At 36.1% G+C, this 16,784-nt stretch overlaps 1 protein-coding gene across 5 annotated transcripts in view; it reads left to right on the forward strand.

Moving 5' to 3' along the window:
• Window positions 1-16,784, forward strand: part of POU6F2 (POU class 6 homeobox 2) — a 481,859-nt gene that overhangs the window by 1,656 nt on the left and 463,419 nt on the right. The window lies entirely within an intron of this gene.

Here is a 16,784-nt window from a genome sequence, read left to right on the forward strand (position 1 = left end):
ATATACTCTTAATACCTGTTTCAGTGTAAATATTCGCTGATGAGCAAATATATCAAATATGGCTAAAATAATTGTGGTGTAGGGAATTAAATAAATATCTGTTATAATAGATGACTTTTTCGTATTGAAATAAAACTTAAGCCCCTGATCACTGTCTTGTCCTGTTTAATAAAACTTTTCTTAGGCTGCAGGTTCTTCTGTACAGCATAGTTATGGTTCTTAATGCTGTGCAGAATTACTGTACTTCAATCTCTAATAAGAAATAGGGTTTCCTTTTTCTATATATTTCTGGTGAAAAATCAGGAAAGTCACTCGTAGTTCATTATTCAGTATTGCTTATTGGAAATCAATTGTAAAGGCATATACTTTTTAAAGGCTTTTTAAAATCTGCTTAAAAAAGAAATCAGTACATATTTTTACAGATAGTAAGCTTAACTTGTAATTTGTCAGGATTAAAAGTTAGTTGTTATCACATAGCTCTGTATTTTGTGTGTGCTCTTTAGTATAATTCCTAAAGGCTCCTATGTCTGAGAACTCTAGTGTTAATGACTTTTTAGGATACATCGTCAACAGATGTATCAGGGTAGTCACATCCTTTCTGAAGATGCTACTTCTCGTAATTTTGTTTAAAAACCCTCAACATGTCAAGTCAGTAAATTATAAAGCAATCGTTCTGAAGGTTGTAAACATTCTGTGCTAAAAATATACAAACTAGAATGCTTATTTTTTATTTGAAATTGAAACAGTATTTAAAATGAAAGAAAAATAGAGTATTGTCCTATATGCATACCAAAAAGTCAGCAAGTCTATATTGAAATCATATCTAGAAATATAAAAAAGAAAGATGGCATACATATTTGAAATGAATTCATTTAAATAGTTATAGCACAGATAAGTGTATGTACTCAAATGATTACTTCTAACAACAACAAAAGAATGTGAAATTTTTTATTGCTCTGCTGTCAGTTAAAACCAGAAAGGGATGGCTTATTTTTAGCTCTTGGCTTTAATATCTTCTTATACCTACTCAGCAGGTGTGAGCATTCCCATTTGATATTGCTAATGTTTGTCTGTGTTTATTCTCAGATACATTTTGGAATAATTATTATTTTTGTCCTGTTTTTTCTATTCTGAGTTCTGTTCCTAGATGGCTTTGGGTTGGAGGAGCAAAGAACCAGTTTTCAGTCATATTTTCCATCCGGGATATTGAAAGATTTCCATGAAGTATGAGCTTTAGGTTTTTTTCATTCACTCCTAGGATGAAATATCCACAGTTGCTTCCACTGTAGGGAAGAGTAGACTTTTCTATGTTTCTGGTCATGATCCAGCTCAGGACACAGCACTGGCTTCACTGAGTAGAAATTGCTCATATATGCCTTTCCCCCAGGATTTTTCCTCCCGCAAGCAAGCAATTAAGCAGTCTAGTACCTGGAAGAACAGACACCCTGCCTAGTATATCAAGATCAAGAAACTTGGCTCATTCATACAATTTTTGGTAATCAAACCAGATTTCTGATAGCAATTACCTGTAGTTAGCTTCCTAACCCCTTAAACGTGGGATGAATTGTTACCCTTGGGATGGTTTTCAAGTCAGTTCAATTACACAGTTAAGCAGGTTCTGAACCGTGGGTTTGATTATCATTTAGAAATGAAGACTTTTATTTTCATCTCTTATGGCCATTAAATGTTTAGTGCTTCGTTCCTTTTTTTTTTTTGCAGACCTGAGCTTGTGAGTGACAGATTAGTTCATCAGTATTGCAGACCTCCTGTTTTTGTTTTTTCTCATCTCATACAGACAGGTCACTATGTCCAATACTCCTTCTGGCACTGCTGTCCCCAGAGGACCCAGCCAGCCCACCATCCTGATGTGCAGGCCTGAGGGTCCCGGCTGGCTTCACGTCTATAGACTGACTTTTGCAAATATTACAGAACAGAGGCTATTAAATTAGTTATTAAGAAAAACAACAGATGAAGCAAATTAGATGAAAATATTTATCAAGTCTATGTTTGGTAGGAATGGGAGAGAGACAGCTGGATAAAGCGATCGTGGATGCACTTTCAGTTGACATTGCTGAAGTACTAGCAGAAGAGAGAAGAGACCATGCATTCTATATTTTAATAGCATTAGAAGTGCAATAAAAAGCTTTTACAATTTTCCTTACTGGTACAATGGGTCTTTTATTTTTCAAAGTACATTTAGACCATTTGAAGTGTTGTAAAGTTGTATATCAGAAAAGTAATTCAAATGTCTGAGACAGTGTTCAGTTATGTGTGCGTGCATTTGGCTTAACAGTATCTCCATGTATGTTTTCTCATGTGGAGATTTAAAACCACAGATATTTCATTATTATATCATCAGAAAATTAATTTTGCATGGAGGTTTCTTTAAACCATCCCTTGTTCCAAAAAGTATTTAATGTAGCTTTAATTATAATTGTTTACCTAAAATATGCTCAAACTGATGTGAGATGCAAGTGGCCTAGGGACAGGGGACACTGAAATGGTGTAAATAATACACTTGAAGATTGTTCTCAGTCAGTTTAGACTGACAGTCATGCCTTATATATATAAATTAAACACTGGGGCTAACCTAACCACGTTTTACTCATGCAAAGCATAACTCCCATATATTCTTTTAAAAAAGTCATTTTTGTGGGTGTGAATGCCTATATTTTTGAAACTGACAGATTGCTTCAACAAATTTATGTATTTTGGGAGTGTGAAATTATTACTGCTTGTATTTCACTGAGAATACTTTTTTCCCCAAGGTATTATGGATGAATGGTATACTAGAAAAAAATACAGATTAATTAAGTATTATTTTTTCTTATACATACTGGTGCTAGTATTCTTTTGGTAAGTGCCGTATTCAGCAAAATTGAATTTGTACTGTGTATTGCTTATTGGCCTGTAAAGATTCACTTAATATTCCATTAATACTTATAAAAAGTCTTATGTTAACATTTTACAGTGTATCAGATAGACTTAATTTGTACTATGTTTAGAATTTTTAAAAATCAAAGCAAACATTTAAATGATACAGCCAATTTTGTCCATTTAAGTATTTATCCACATAGTCATACCACTATACAATAATGTTAATACTAAACAACAATTAGATGAACTTGGCTCTTGAAGCTAAATTTTCTATCTCTAAGGTCAATTAATGAAACTGTCTATATGGTTCAAGTATTATTTTCAATGCTTAAGAACTCAAAACTTTTTGGTTCTTACCTCTAGCATATGCAGAAGTTGCTGCAACTTTTAAAATACAAATGCTTATGAAAGAAAGTTTGCATGTAATAAGTTTCAGAGATCAGTCAAAGATGTGTCTTCATTGAGCCTTTCTTTGCTATGTAACCTGCATCTTACCAGTTCAAAGTATTTTTCTCTTTTTCTTTTTATTGCTTACCAAAATTGGAATATAATTAACATGTCTGCAAATATTGAAAAACTTCGCTTTTCAATTACATTGTGGTATTGTACAAGCTGTTACTCTTTTCTAATGCCTGATTGAGTAGAAAATAAAGTTATGACACAAAGTACAAACATAAAAGGATCAGACTTGAAGGAACAATGTGCAAAAAGATAAATATTGACTTTAATTTGAACACTAAAAGAAAATCCAAATTACACAACTTTTAAATTAATTTGTACTTTATGGCCAAACCTTTACTGGGGAGATAACAGCTGCTCTAAATATAATCTCAAACTTGGATTTATGTTCTTTTTCCCCTTCCCTCCCTCCCTACATCTCTTTCTTCCTTTCTTCTTTTGTTCTTCCCTCCTTTCTTTCTTTTATTTTTTTGTAGATGAAATGTGTGTCCAATAAAGTAAATTACCGAGTTAAGCTTTGCTCTGTTAGCATATGTAAATGGCTCTGTTGAGCTATATTGTCTTAAACTGATCCAAAATTGTAATCAAGATTTGTAACAGTTTTGCCTTTTTACACATTTCTTCTGCATCTCAATTTGAAAAAGGGGTTGTGAGTGAAATGCTATCACTACATTTCAGTAAAGATTTATTTTTCTTTCTATTATTTCCTTGTTCTTCCCAATTTCACAGTGTGAGCCGATTATGGTGAAAACTGCTTAATTTTTATTGGAAAAATTCCTTCCTGGTTTGCCGTTTGCTTGTGTTATTTTTCTATACCCCGTTTATAAATGATCATAGTATTGTTATCTTGGGGATAGCACTTCTCATAAATGTAAAACCATTGTATGTAAGTAATAGCAAAATAATTGAAAACATCTTTGATTATTTATGTTAAAGGAAATTCTCTAGGTTTTAAAACACTTGTTTTTCAGGTTGACTGGCCTTCAGAAAATAGCTTTTTGTTTTATCACTCGCTTTAAAACCCCATGATATGAAAGACTCTTTCTTCAAAAGACAGACATTAGTTGTTGGTACTGATTCTGGTGAAATGCAGTCCTATTCCCTTCAGCAGCACTTTTCTAATCATAAGACAAAAAAAAAAAATTAAAGATCAACTGAGTATTCTAACTTTCACCTATTTTCAGGCTTCCCCCAACCCAGGAGGTAGATTTTTCCCATGGGAAGAGGTACCCTTACAATTTCCTGCACCTCCCAAGTCCTAGGGTCAAAGATGCAAATAAATGTGTTGACACCTTTAATGAAAAGGATATAATCGCTCAAACGTATTGCTCTGACATTTTGCTCTCTTCTTCACTGCCATTTCTCCATCCGCTTTTCTTCTCTTTTCCACTGTGAACCAGAGTCAGTTTGATGACTAATAAGTGAAGAGTGAATCTTTGTGAGCTTCCCAGGCAGGAAAGGGCAGTGGAAAGAGAGACAAGATCTCAAGCAAAACAAAGCAAAAAGGCAGCAGAAAATTCACCAATATACTTGCTTCTTTACTTTATATTTCTAAGTTATTCTGTAAGCTTACCTCATCTCACCTGGCAATTCAAATCACAGAGAAAAACAGTAAAACAATATTTTAGCACAGGAAAACTAGAATTTAAAAAAAAAAGCCTAAAAGAAGTAAAAAACACCTCACAGTGCTTGTGCTCTACACAAATTTCAGTATTAAGGAAAACTTTTCTTTAAATCTTTAGAGCTTTTTACAAATGGTTAACCAGTGCTCTGATGCTGTGAAATAGCACTTATTATTTCTGGAGCTTAATATGATGTTGACTCTGCATATTTTATGACCTTGATTTTTGATGAATAATTTAAAACTATTTTTAGAAGAAAACATCTATCACTAACACCTAAAAACTTTCAAACAGGTATATTTTCAAAAGATTACATACCTGTTAAATGGTGTTTTTAGCACTGATCAGAACTCAGGCAAATCTCTCTTCAGAAGAGCAAAGTATGACATTTATAGGGATTAGTTTTCAGTGCAGAATTCACATACAGAATTTTTTTTAAGGAAGTAGGTTTTTGTTGAGAGTAAAAGGTAAATATTGTATCAAGACAGAATCAAGAATACTAGAAGCTGTAACTGATACTGAGGAAATGTGGGGGGAATGTAGATATTTCTTAAATCTTCAATTCTTTTCCTCCAAATTGGAAAGACAGAATGGAAAAGAATGGAGCTGGACACACAATGGTATGGACTATGGCAAGCCAGACTTGCTTCAGACAGAGCTAGTTAACTTTGAAAGTCTTAAATAATACTAGACAGGAGGCTGAGGCAGGAGAATTGCCTGAACCCAGGAGGCGGAGGTTGCGGTGAGCCGAGACCGCGCCATTGCACTCCAGCCTGAGTAACAAGAGCTAAACTCCGTCTCAAAAAAAAAAAAAAGAAAGAAAGTCTTAAATAACACTAGAAAACAAGCCTCTTTCAACCTTTTCTCCAAAAGGTTGAGAGTTAGGACAAATGTAAAACGCTGCTTCATGGGCACAAATAAAACCGAGAACATCAAAGTCATTTCACTTAGTGTCAGTCCCAACGATTCATCATTCTGGTCAGGGTGAACTGTGGTCTTTGGGCCAAAACAATTTTATCCATTAAAAAAAAAACCCCAGAATGTTCCAGCTCGAATCTTATATCCTTAGGGTTACAATATTGAATTCCGAATCGGGAAACTTAATCTTGCAGCCAGATTTGACAAGATGCCGGTTGAATCATAGGCAGAAGTGATGATTGTGGGATGAAATGCCCCAGGTCAGAATTTGGGAAAAATGAGAGATTTTGTGAAAGTTTGGCTGAGATATAAGAATGCCAAGTTTGAAAATTTCTCTATGTTCATATCAGCAGATGGTGTTCAAGGGTCTTAAAAGTAAATCTCTGTTGTATTCATTTTCTCTGTTTCAGTATTTCTTTAACAAAGTGTGTTTTTACACATTCTTAGGTGCATTTCTTGGTGTATTTCTAGACCTGCTAATACAAGAGGTGTTTTTAGTAATATTCAAAAGGTTTCTGGTAACAAAGGCTAATATAGCTCAAATCCCAAACAGTCATACATTGTTCCTAGGAAAATATTAATCCTAAATTCAAGAATTAAAGTTCTGAATATCGTTCTGAAAACTTTTTTCATTGATAAACATACCTATCTCTAGATTTCTAGAGATGAAATAATTTAGAGTAAAAATGAAAACGAGGCAGTCTGGCAATTTAATTTATTAACACACATGCACACTCACCAACATACTTTAAACATGTTAGGAAGACTTGACTATTTAACATCAAAATATTTTGTTTGTGTTTTTAATCTTAGTACCTGCAAAAATTATGGTAGATGTTTACTTAAGAGACTCCTCTCAACTAAGTTGAGAATGGAAAAACACTTTGCAACTTTTTTGTTTTGTTTTTGTTTTGAGATGAGGTCTTGCCACGTTGCTAAGGCTGACCTTGAACTCCTGGGCTCAAGAGACCCTCCCACCTCAGCCTCCTGAGTAGTACTTTGCAGCCATATATATATATATATACACACACACACACACACACACACGTACATATATATATATATATATATATATATATGGCATTTTTAGGTTTTGGGGTACATGTAAAGAACATGCAGGATTGTTTCATTGGTACATACATGGCAATGTGGTTTGCTGCCTTCCTCCCCATCACCTATGTCTGGCATTTAAACATCAAGTTTATTCTAAGAATTTGAGTACACAGTTATAGTTGATAGAAAACTGCAAAGGGATGAATATTGTGGTTATTTCCTCCCTAAAACAGGGGCTGTTTGCTTTGCAATGTACTTCCATTTGTGCTAGTGCTGAAACCTATCAACTGCAATTGCTTTCTCCCTTTCTACCATTATTTATCAAATAGAATTTAAAGAGCGAGTTCAGGCAGAGTGGAACATCTGAGTAAAAGTGACAGTACATGAACACAATGCTTATATGCATGTGATTGAGGTGAGTTAGTTACATGGTAGAATCCTATGAGTACTTTGGAATTTTTTACTAAAAAATTATAACAGTAATGCCTGCAGATGGCAAACCATTTCAATAGTACAGAGTAGTATAAAGTGGAAAGTAAAGTATCCTATGATTCCACTCCCCACAAATAACCACTGTTAACAATTTCATATATATCATTCTAGAGTTATTTTATGCATGTATACACATAGAAAATCTTTATACAACCCAAGTAGACCACACTATACATAGAGTTCTGCAACTTGCTTTTACATATAAAAAACATTTCGAACCTCTTCTCATGTGACTATGAATAGACCTACATCCTTCTCTGTAGCACTCCCTTTTATGGATATACAGTGATTTATTTAACCACTTCTCTCTTGATCTAGCTTTTAAAAATAAGTTAGTCTCTGCAATCAGTCTAACAAGTAGAGAAGTTTCATTTCTCTTAACATAAAAGATTTCAGAATCTTCCAAATAGGGTTTGTTCAAGCAAAAGGACTCATAAATAGTGTAGGTTAAGTGTATCGTTAAAAGTGAAGAGTAGCTTTATGCCACAAGAAACGATATTTATTATTTATGTATTGAACACTCAGACCGATTAAAATAGCAATAAAGATCAGAACACTGTATTAGTAACAAAGGGGTAAGAATGACAGGAATGGCGTAAGGAGCTAGCTCTCAGGCAGACACATTAAGACTTGAAAACCTTTATGTTTGCTCCAAGCCTCCAAACTCAACTGAACAAAATGCTTAAGTTCTTTTCTTTCATGAGCCTCAATGCTCTTTATTAAGATAATTGACATCGATGTATGTTTCCAGTGCATGATTTAGTTAGTATATCTAGATTAGTGAAAAAGAGACCAGAAGAAATTTATGGTAATTAATGTCAGTTAACCTTCTGTTTTCTCTATTTCATATTGTCAGAGCAATCCTTCCACCCTGATTCATAGGTTAAATAATTCAGTCACAAGCAGGGCTGAATCAAAACCAATGAGACTTAGCTCTTGAATTCTACTAATTTAGGGTTTTGAGAAGGTAGAAAAAGCATACACTATAGAAATATACCAGAGAATGTAAGCAGTTATGTTTTACGTTTCTTTTAAAATGTCTCTTCTCATTCTTCTTAATCATATTGTCTCACATGTACTAAGAAGACAGTAAAGTAGTTGGTAATAAAATCTTATATTTGAATAAGAGATGGGAGTGTGAGCTGACCATGCCATCTTCCCCTACACTGACTTCCAGAATAGAGTCTGTGGAACTGTCCACTGGGTGAGTGCGTCCTTTTTCCTTCTTGTTTCTTCCCTCCATATGCTAAGACAGGTGTGCTTCATCTGTAGGTTTAAAGGTAGCTGGCTTCTTCACCTGGAGCTTAAAACAGGCTTTCAAAAACAAATTGCAGAGCATGGCTTTAATATTAATGATCTTATTTGAACTCCACAGCTTTAGGAATAGGTACAAATCATCATCCCCATTTTATAGAAATGGAAGCTGGCTCAGAGAGGTTATGTATCTTATTTGTAGCCATATTGCTAATGAGTGGAAGAAATGAGTCTGGAACCTGTATCATTTTCTAAAGTCTCACTGTTTCCCTCTGCCTGCCTTTGAGAAACACCAGCGGCAACCTTTAAAAATTTATTGATGTGAAGGACTCATTCTCAGAAATTCTGGTTCTTTTTATCTGGGTGGAGCCTGGATATTAGTGTTTTAAAAAGCTTTACAGATAATTATAAGGCACTCTATCACAATAACTGAAGGACTGTTATTTTAAATAATAAAGAAAATACGCCTATGAAAATTGAACAACGTAATGCCTCCCACCCCCACCCCCGCCAATCATAAATCAATAGCAGAGGAGGAATGGAGGGAATGTAATCTGGCATTCATTTCATATATGCCCGTGTGTCTGTGTGTGTCTCAGTGGGGCTCTTGTAAACTTTCTTAGATATCTAAAATAAAGAAAAGGGTTAAGTACTTAGCCATCTAAAAAACATTAATAATAGTGTACCAGTAAGTGAGTACTTGCTAGCTGCCAGGCTCTTTGCTGGCATAATTTAATCTTCACACCAGGTCTGTAAGGTAGGTACTGTTATTATCTCCACTTTGTCAAGTAGGAAGCTGAGGCTAAGGAAGTGGCACAAGGCCCTGCAGGACAGTAAGTGACAGAGCTGGAGTTGGACCTGAAAATGCTCGAGGCCAGGCATAAATCCTTAATCATATGCAAAATCACACGGTTGAAACATGGCCCTAACATTACCTGTGAAAAGTGTCATATCTTTATGAAGGCCGATTTCATTACAGCAATATCTGATTTACTCCCTCCCTGCCTTCATCCTTCCTTTCCTTTTTTTCCTCCTCCCTTCTTCACCTCTGCCTTCTAAGAATCCCTGACTCATTTATTTCCTATAGACAAGAAAGTTACTCTTGCCACCAATAACTGTTGTACTTGGGCTCTCCATGCTGGCCTGGAAGATGATCCTTTTGTAACATGTAAAATGATAGACCCGTTGGGGAGTGGAAGGGTGGAGGAGCAAATTGGTGCTCTTTGGTAGCATTAAGAGCTGCTCCTAACTTTGAGGCTAGGAGCCACACTAGCCTCAAACAGTCGGTGTCTGAATGCTCCATAAGCTACGCCTTTAGATGTGGCTGACTTTAAATACAGTGTCCCAAGTTATTTTCACAATTAAGGTAGTAAGTCCCCCATGTCACGGTCAGATGCCTTTAGACTTATAAAGTAATCTGAGTACAGAGATGTATAAATTATATGAATAAATTATTCTTTTATTAAAAAATATTTTAAATAAAGCAATTATTTTATTAAAATTATTACCTTTAATAAATAGGGCAGTCATAAAACAAGAACAAAAGCTAAGGTGGTTTCGTAAGTGACATAGTAGAATGGATATTTGGGATTATAAAGGAGCATTTGAGAGAAATCACACCTTTTCATGATCAGTTTCAATAAATGTTGCAATGTGCTTCAGTTTGCTTCTCAAAGCCAGAAGAAATTTTTTTAGGGTTAAAGTATTTGAGTGCCTTTAAGAACTCATTTGGAAATATCTGTTAAAAGTATTCTTTAACTCTCATTTCTACATGTGAGAGTTTACCTATTTATGCATATAGAAGTTATACAAATAAAATATATCCTGAGAAGTAGAAGATATATACATACATACATATATATATATATATCCAGTAGGCACTATTCTGTGTGTGAGGAAAATTCCCATAGGTAATTTCCGGGAAGGCTTGAAAACAGGTTCATATCTTTATAATGCTGATGGAGTCTGAACTATTTGAGATGCATAGCCTCAGAAACTCTTTTATCTTTTGACAAATTAACATTCTGTCAATCACACATCATCTGTATATCTATCATCTTTTAACTGATTAAGATTCCTGCCTGAATTTGAAGTCAAATTCGACTTATTTGCAAGATAAGTTTGCTTTCTCCATCCTTTCTTCACAAAAACTCAAAATTCCAGCTAAATGTATGTTGGCACTTCTAAACTCATTTTTATGAAATAATTATATTGTATTATTACGGATTATGGTGATATGAAGTCAGAGATTCTACCACAAAAGTATATCTTAACTCAAATTTTGGAAAACTTAAATCCTGTGGTATTTCTCATATTTCAATTTCATTTTTTGGAAATTGAATTCAATAAAGGGCATCATTTATCTGGCTATTTCAACCAATCTTTTTCCTGTCAAATGGTATTTTAAACCTTGTGGTGCCAGAGGTGGTAGTGGGGCTGAAAAAGAGAACTCTCTTCTTAGTAGTTTGAAATTTTCATAAAACGTAATCTTGTTTACATTTGTGTGTGTTACGAGTGTAAGGCTAAATAGAGTTTACTCCTAAATATCTCTTTTCACTTTTTACAAGCGGATATACAGTTAGGAAACAAAATGCTGATTTGGTGAAATAAATTTCCATGATCTTCCACAAAGCACTTTGGAACACCAGAAAGGAACATAATGCTTGGTAGAGACAGCGTTGTTCTTTTTCTGTTTTTGTCTGGAGCCTGTAATATAATATACTTTATATCTTGTGCTGCCACCTCTCCACACCTGCATCCCTCCTTTCAATGACCACTCTGAATCACAGGGAGGAGACATGGTCATTGTTCAAACAGATGAGCTGAGTCTTGATACCATCTCCTGCAAGAGCTCAGCAATGTGGGAAATTGGGTTGAACCTTTCGAGAGGGAGTAAAAGAGAGATGTGTGCTAGAATCCAACACAGTAGACAAGGATATGCGTTGGAGATTTTGTGCATTAAGATCTTGGTAGGTTTTCTCATCTATGCACACCTCTCTTCCTTCAATGTTTCTTGGTGGTTTTCTTTCTTTTGTGTTGAACCAAATCTTTATAAGAAATAGAGATTTAAAGGAAATATTGAAGACAAGAGACATGTTGCCCCTGGTTATTTGCTTAAAGTCAGCACATTAACTTGATACCACAGCACAAATTAAGGGCTCAAATTATTAATAAGTTTATAAACAAATGAACAGAAGAGTATGCCCTGACTCAACCAGTTATTATCTATATTTAGAAAGAATTACCATTATACATGAAGAAAAAGATAAACAGGTGCCTCATGCACTCATTTTATTCTACTAGAGTTTTGAGGGACAATAAATAAGACCCTTTCTTTAATTTCTGGGTTGATTTTCATTTAATACTTATAAATCTCGTTGAAAACTGTGGTTTCAGATCTGCAGGCAAGTTGCTTTACAAGTATCTTGTGTCCTGCATTTTGATCTTGGTACAGACTACCAGAGAAAAGTTTGGGTCTGATGAAGAGACCCTTTTACCCAGGGTTCCCACTTGCTACTGGGTGTGGGACAAAGAGGGAAAAAATTCCATTCACATATAGAAGTAGGGCCCATGAATGTCACATTCTTATCATGCGCCAATGTAATACAGAATGGCTCCTCTCCTGGGTGAGAAGTCTGTTCACATGAAAACCTGAGACAGGGGAACAGAGTGCCTCCCACCTTTCTTTATCTCAGCAATTCCTTCCAGCCAGTGTTTTTCTGGAGTGATATTGGTGTATTATTGGGGCCACTGTTAGACTGAAAATCCAAGCAAAGGGGCTTGAGAATACAATTCTGAGATTTTTGTATTTTCAGTTTAGACTGATGGAGAGATGTTTCTCTTTCTTTCATTTCTTCCTCTCTCATCTCTATCTTTATCTATCTTTAACTGTGTAACATTTTCTCTTCTTTCTCCATCCCCTTTCTCTCCCATGGAATTGGCTTGTAATCATCTTAGAACAGGTGAAGAGTTGAAAGCGTTGCTAGAGACCACACAGGGATTTTTTTCTCATCATACTCAGCGTCTTACCCCTTCCCCTTATTTTCTACTACCCGAAAAACTCCTAAGTCTCTCTAGAGGCACATCCTGGCCTGTAGCGGGAGCTCAGTGGGTGCCACAGAATGACTGCTTCATTACAACGGTCACTCTCCTCATTTATACCTCAGTAGAATGCTCGTCTCAAGTGGTTTTGAAGCCTCAAGTTGCCTTTGCTCCATTTGCTCCCTCTTAACATTCCTTGTCTGGGAATTTGTTTTTTGTGCTCTGCTCCTAGCTTCATTTTGGAATGTGCAAATGAGGCTATCCTTGAAAACGGTCATTTTCTATTTTCATATGATGTCTAAAAGGAAAGGGGCTTCTCAGCCATGGCTCCTATTCATACTGCATAACACGTTTAATTTAAGCAGCCACCACCATGGTATCTAGCAGATGCTTATTTTTAGCAAGTCATAATGTTGAGTCTTAAAACGTGAAGTGGGGACACAGGTTCTATGTAAAAGACAAAGGGGAGTGAAGAATGAGGACATAGGTTTTGTGTTTCAGGAGTTTACATGGATTCGATTTTAAGTTATATGGGGATCAGATAAACAAGGCATGACAAAGGAGCATGACTAAAAAACAGCTTATAAAGCCGATACCATTGTCTTCAGCAATTTCATAAAAATATTCTTATATTTGCTTAGTGGCAAAAACAAATCTGTACTAACACGTTGCCACCTTTAAAACATAGTCCCTGAAGTATTACTCCGAGTGGAAATAGTGTGTTACTATTCACTTTAGCAATGTTTTATGCAGTACAAGTGACTGTGAATAATTTTCATTTTTCTACAGTCTGGGAAATGGATTATTCAAATTATCTTTTAAAACTTTTAATACAAAGGCCACAGAAGAGTATGTTAATTGGCAGCTTCATGCGTACTTACAAACTGACAAAGTTAATGAATAATAAAATATAATGAATAAAGAGATTATTTTGGTAGCACTTGGAAAACAGTGACATGAGTTATGATCTACCCTAGTTGGCTCTTGAATATATTTTCTCAAAATAATGTTATGTTAATGGACTACTTTTTATTTCTGTGTATAAAGATAAGCAAATGGCAATATTAGATCACTCAACATTTAATTTTTTCTTGGTTTTCTAGCTTAATTTTCAACATAGTGAAGATTATTTATACATATACATATATATGTATATATATTCATTTTAATGAAATACGTATTGCTCTTCTGTATAAAAAATTAAGAAAAAAGGAATATAGGCAAAGGTCAAAAGAAAATAAGATTTGAGACTAGATCAGTAAAAAGTGCAGTGTTGACTGCTTTCATTTATTTGAACGAGTGTTATGAACAACGGTTATAATTTTCAAGTTTTAAATTAGTATTCTGCAATGTTATAAAGTATAACACGGTATCTAAAAACATCAGAAATAATGTCTGAGACTGAAATTGGGATTTCTCAGAGATTGCACGTTTAGGTTTATGATTCCAGAAATAACCTAAGGGAAAATCTGTCTAGCACTTGAACTGACACTGAGCAACACTGATATTTGGATTTCAGGATTTTACACACACACACACACACACACACGAATATTTGGTTTTTAATACTATATGGAAACCTTTTTTTAGTCTTTTCACAAGAAGTGAAAGCTTGTGAAATGCCCAAAGTGCTCCAAGTTTAATGCATCAACCTAGCATTCCATGAAAGAAGAATATGCCTGGTGTTCTGAGCACGAATTTCAGAGCATTGGCCTCTTGCTGGTCCAAAGGAGCAACATGTTCTCAGGGGTTTGAGTTTCTCCCTTTGGAGACAAAATTTAGCTCAGTTATTGTTTAGTACCTTTCACTGCTGTGGGTAATAGTCATTTTCTTATCTCCCTTAAAAGTGATCTTTCCACTTGGTTGAACAAACTTTTTGTCCACCTAGAATTCAAAATGAGGCTAATAAAAAGGCAAAACCATCAGTTTTGTTAGTGCCAACTCTTCTTTGTTATTCTCAATTTTCCTATATTCATTGAGCTTTGGATAAATACCATGTCATCTCCTTCTAAAAACCATGGGAACTGTAAGCTGCAAGAGTGTTGCATGGAAGTGCCTGAGTGAATCAACAGCCTGGAAATGGGAAATAGACACCAGAGTGGGATGGGGTGAGTGTGAGGGTCACTCAGTTGGTCAGGAAAGCCAGGCAGCAAAGGTAGAGGTTTCGCAAAACAGTGTTGTGTTATGGCACTATAATGACTAGTACCCCGTGCGTTTCAAAGAAGGTAAGAGGAATAGGAGGGAGAGGGGGAGAAACAGGGAATTGATTCCGCAGATCCCAGGGGAGGAAGGGAAGGACAATTCTGCATGGAAGAACTAGGAAAATTCATTTACCAAGAGGAGCGTGCAAAGTGAGGATTTGGGCACAAAAGCAAAGTGGCTGCCAGTTTGCTGAACCCAGGGCAGGGTGCAGAGTAGGACTAGAAGCTGACACACACGAGTGCTCTTCACCATGCCCATGGCAGGGTTGGTGAGCAGAGCTGGGGACGGGGCTGAATCTGGAGGTGCTAATCAGTGACCCTCTGAATAAGGAAGGGTTGTGTGGTCAGAGAATCCAGTCAGCTCTGTTTCGTTTTTCCCCTTTCACAATTTTTTTTTTTTTTTTTTTTTTGAGACGGAGTTTCGCTCTTGTTACCCAGGCTGCAGTGCAATGGTGCGATCTCGGCTCACCGCAACCTCCACCTCCTGGGTTCAGGCAATTCTCCTGCCTCAGCCTCCCGAGTAGCTGGGATTACAGGCACGCACCACCGTGCCCAGCTAATTTTTTGTATTTTTAGTAGAGACGGGTTTTCACCATCTTGACCAGGATGGTCCCGATCTGCTGACCTCGTGATCCACCCGCCTCGGCCTCCCAAAGTGCTGGGATCACAATTTTTTTTACTGCTGCTGTTTCCCTCCCTGGTCCCCGGACTCAGTCCCACCTCATATCATAGCTCTGCTTTGCTCCCCTCTCCTTCAGTTCCCATTCCAATTCCTCTATCCGCAATCCAGATAAAACTTCAAAACATGCCATGTTGTATCTTATTTTCATGGTTTCACTACCTAATGTGGTGAATTTAAACTCTCTACAACCTGCTGCCATCTTACTTCCTCAGTCCTTAACTTCCAAGAGTCCCCATTGACAGAGTGATCAACTCAGATCTTACTGAAAACTTTGCAAACTTTTCCCCAGAAGAAATCCCTGGGAAGCAATGTATTGCAGGTATAATATTGACCATAAATCTTAAATCTTAAATCCAATGCTTAATTTCTGAGGTGTCTTTAACATAGCTCAAAGTGCCTCCATTACAGGGATCAAAAGAACTAAGTTGCTTTCCAGAGATTCCTTGGAAATTCCTGAACATCTATCCATTCTGTGTCTTGGGGCATTTGAATTATACAAATCAGGGCAATTTAATTTAAAAAGATATTGTTAAAGAAGCTGTCTTCTAAGAATTTGACCCCTGAAACTTGTCTTCCCACTGGCCCACTCCCCAGCATGTGTTTCCCCTGCAACATCAAGGGAATATTGCTAAGCCGTTAAGAGAGCGCTGAAATATCTGTTTGGCTACAGAGGGGGGAACTCCCTCAGTCCTTGTAGAATTGTAACGTCCTGTAAGGTCCCAATGGATACTTTTTTATTAGCTACTTGAGTCAGGGGCCACTTTTTCCATAGCCTCTAGCACAATTCTTTACAAACTTCTGAATACCAGGCCCAAATTACTTAGCTCCCCTGTGCTTCAGTTCTTGAACAGTGAAGTAAGAGTTATAAAAATCACTGCCTCAGATGGTTGCTGTGAAAATTATACATTTAGAGAATAAAGCACAGTGCTTGTCTCATAGAAAATACTACACGTACATGAGTTAATCTGATTATTGTCACCCATTTGCTTATTCTTGTATCTATCCTTACATTCTTGCTTCTTCAGTTCTTAAACGTTCCTTGTAGAAGGAATGGAAATGCTCATCCATCTTTGCCGTTTGTATGAGATATTGCTGGTCATGCTTCTTGAAGGTCCTTAGTAAGGGACTGGGCTTTCTTGACTACTCCTAGTTTTCTTACCTCTCTTCTATGTGTTTAACTTGCTA

This window comes from Callithrix jacchus, chromosome 11 (assembly GCF_049354715.1).
Source record: "Callithrix jacchus isolate 240 chromosome 11, calJac240_pri, whole genome shotgun sequence".
NCBI lineage: Eukaryota > Metazoa > Chordata > Mammalia > Primates > Cebidae > Callithrix > Callithrix jacchus.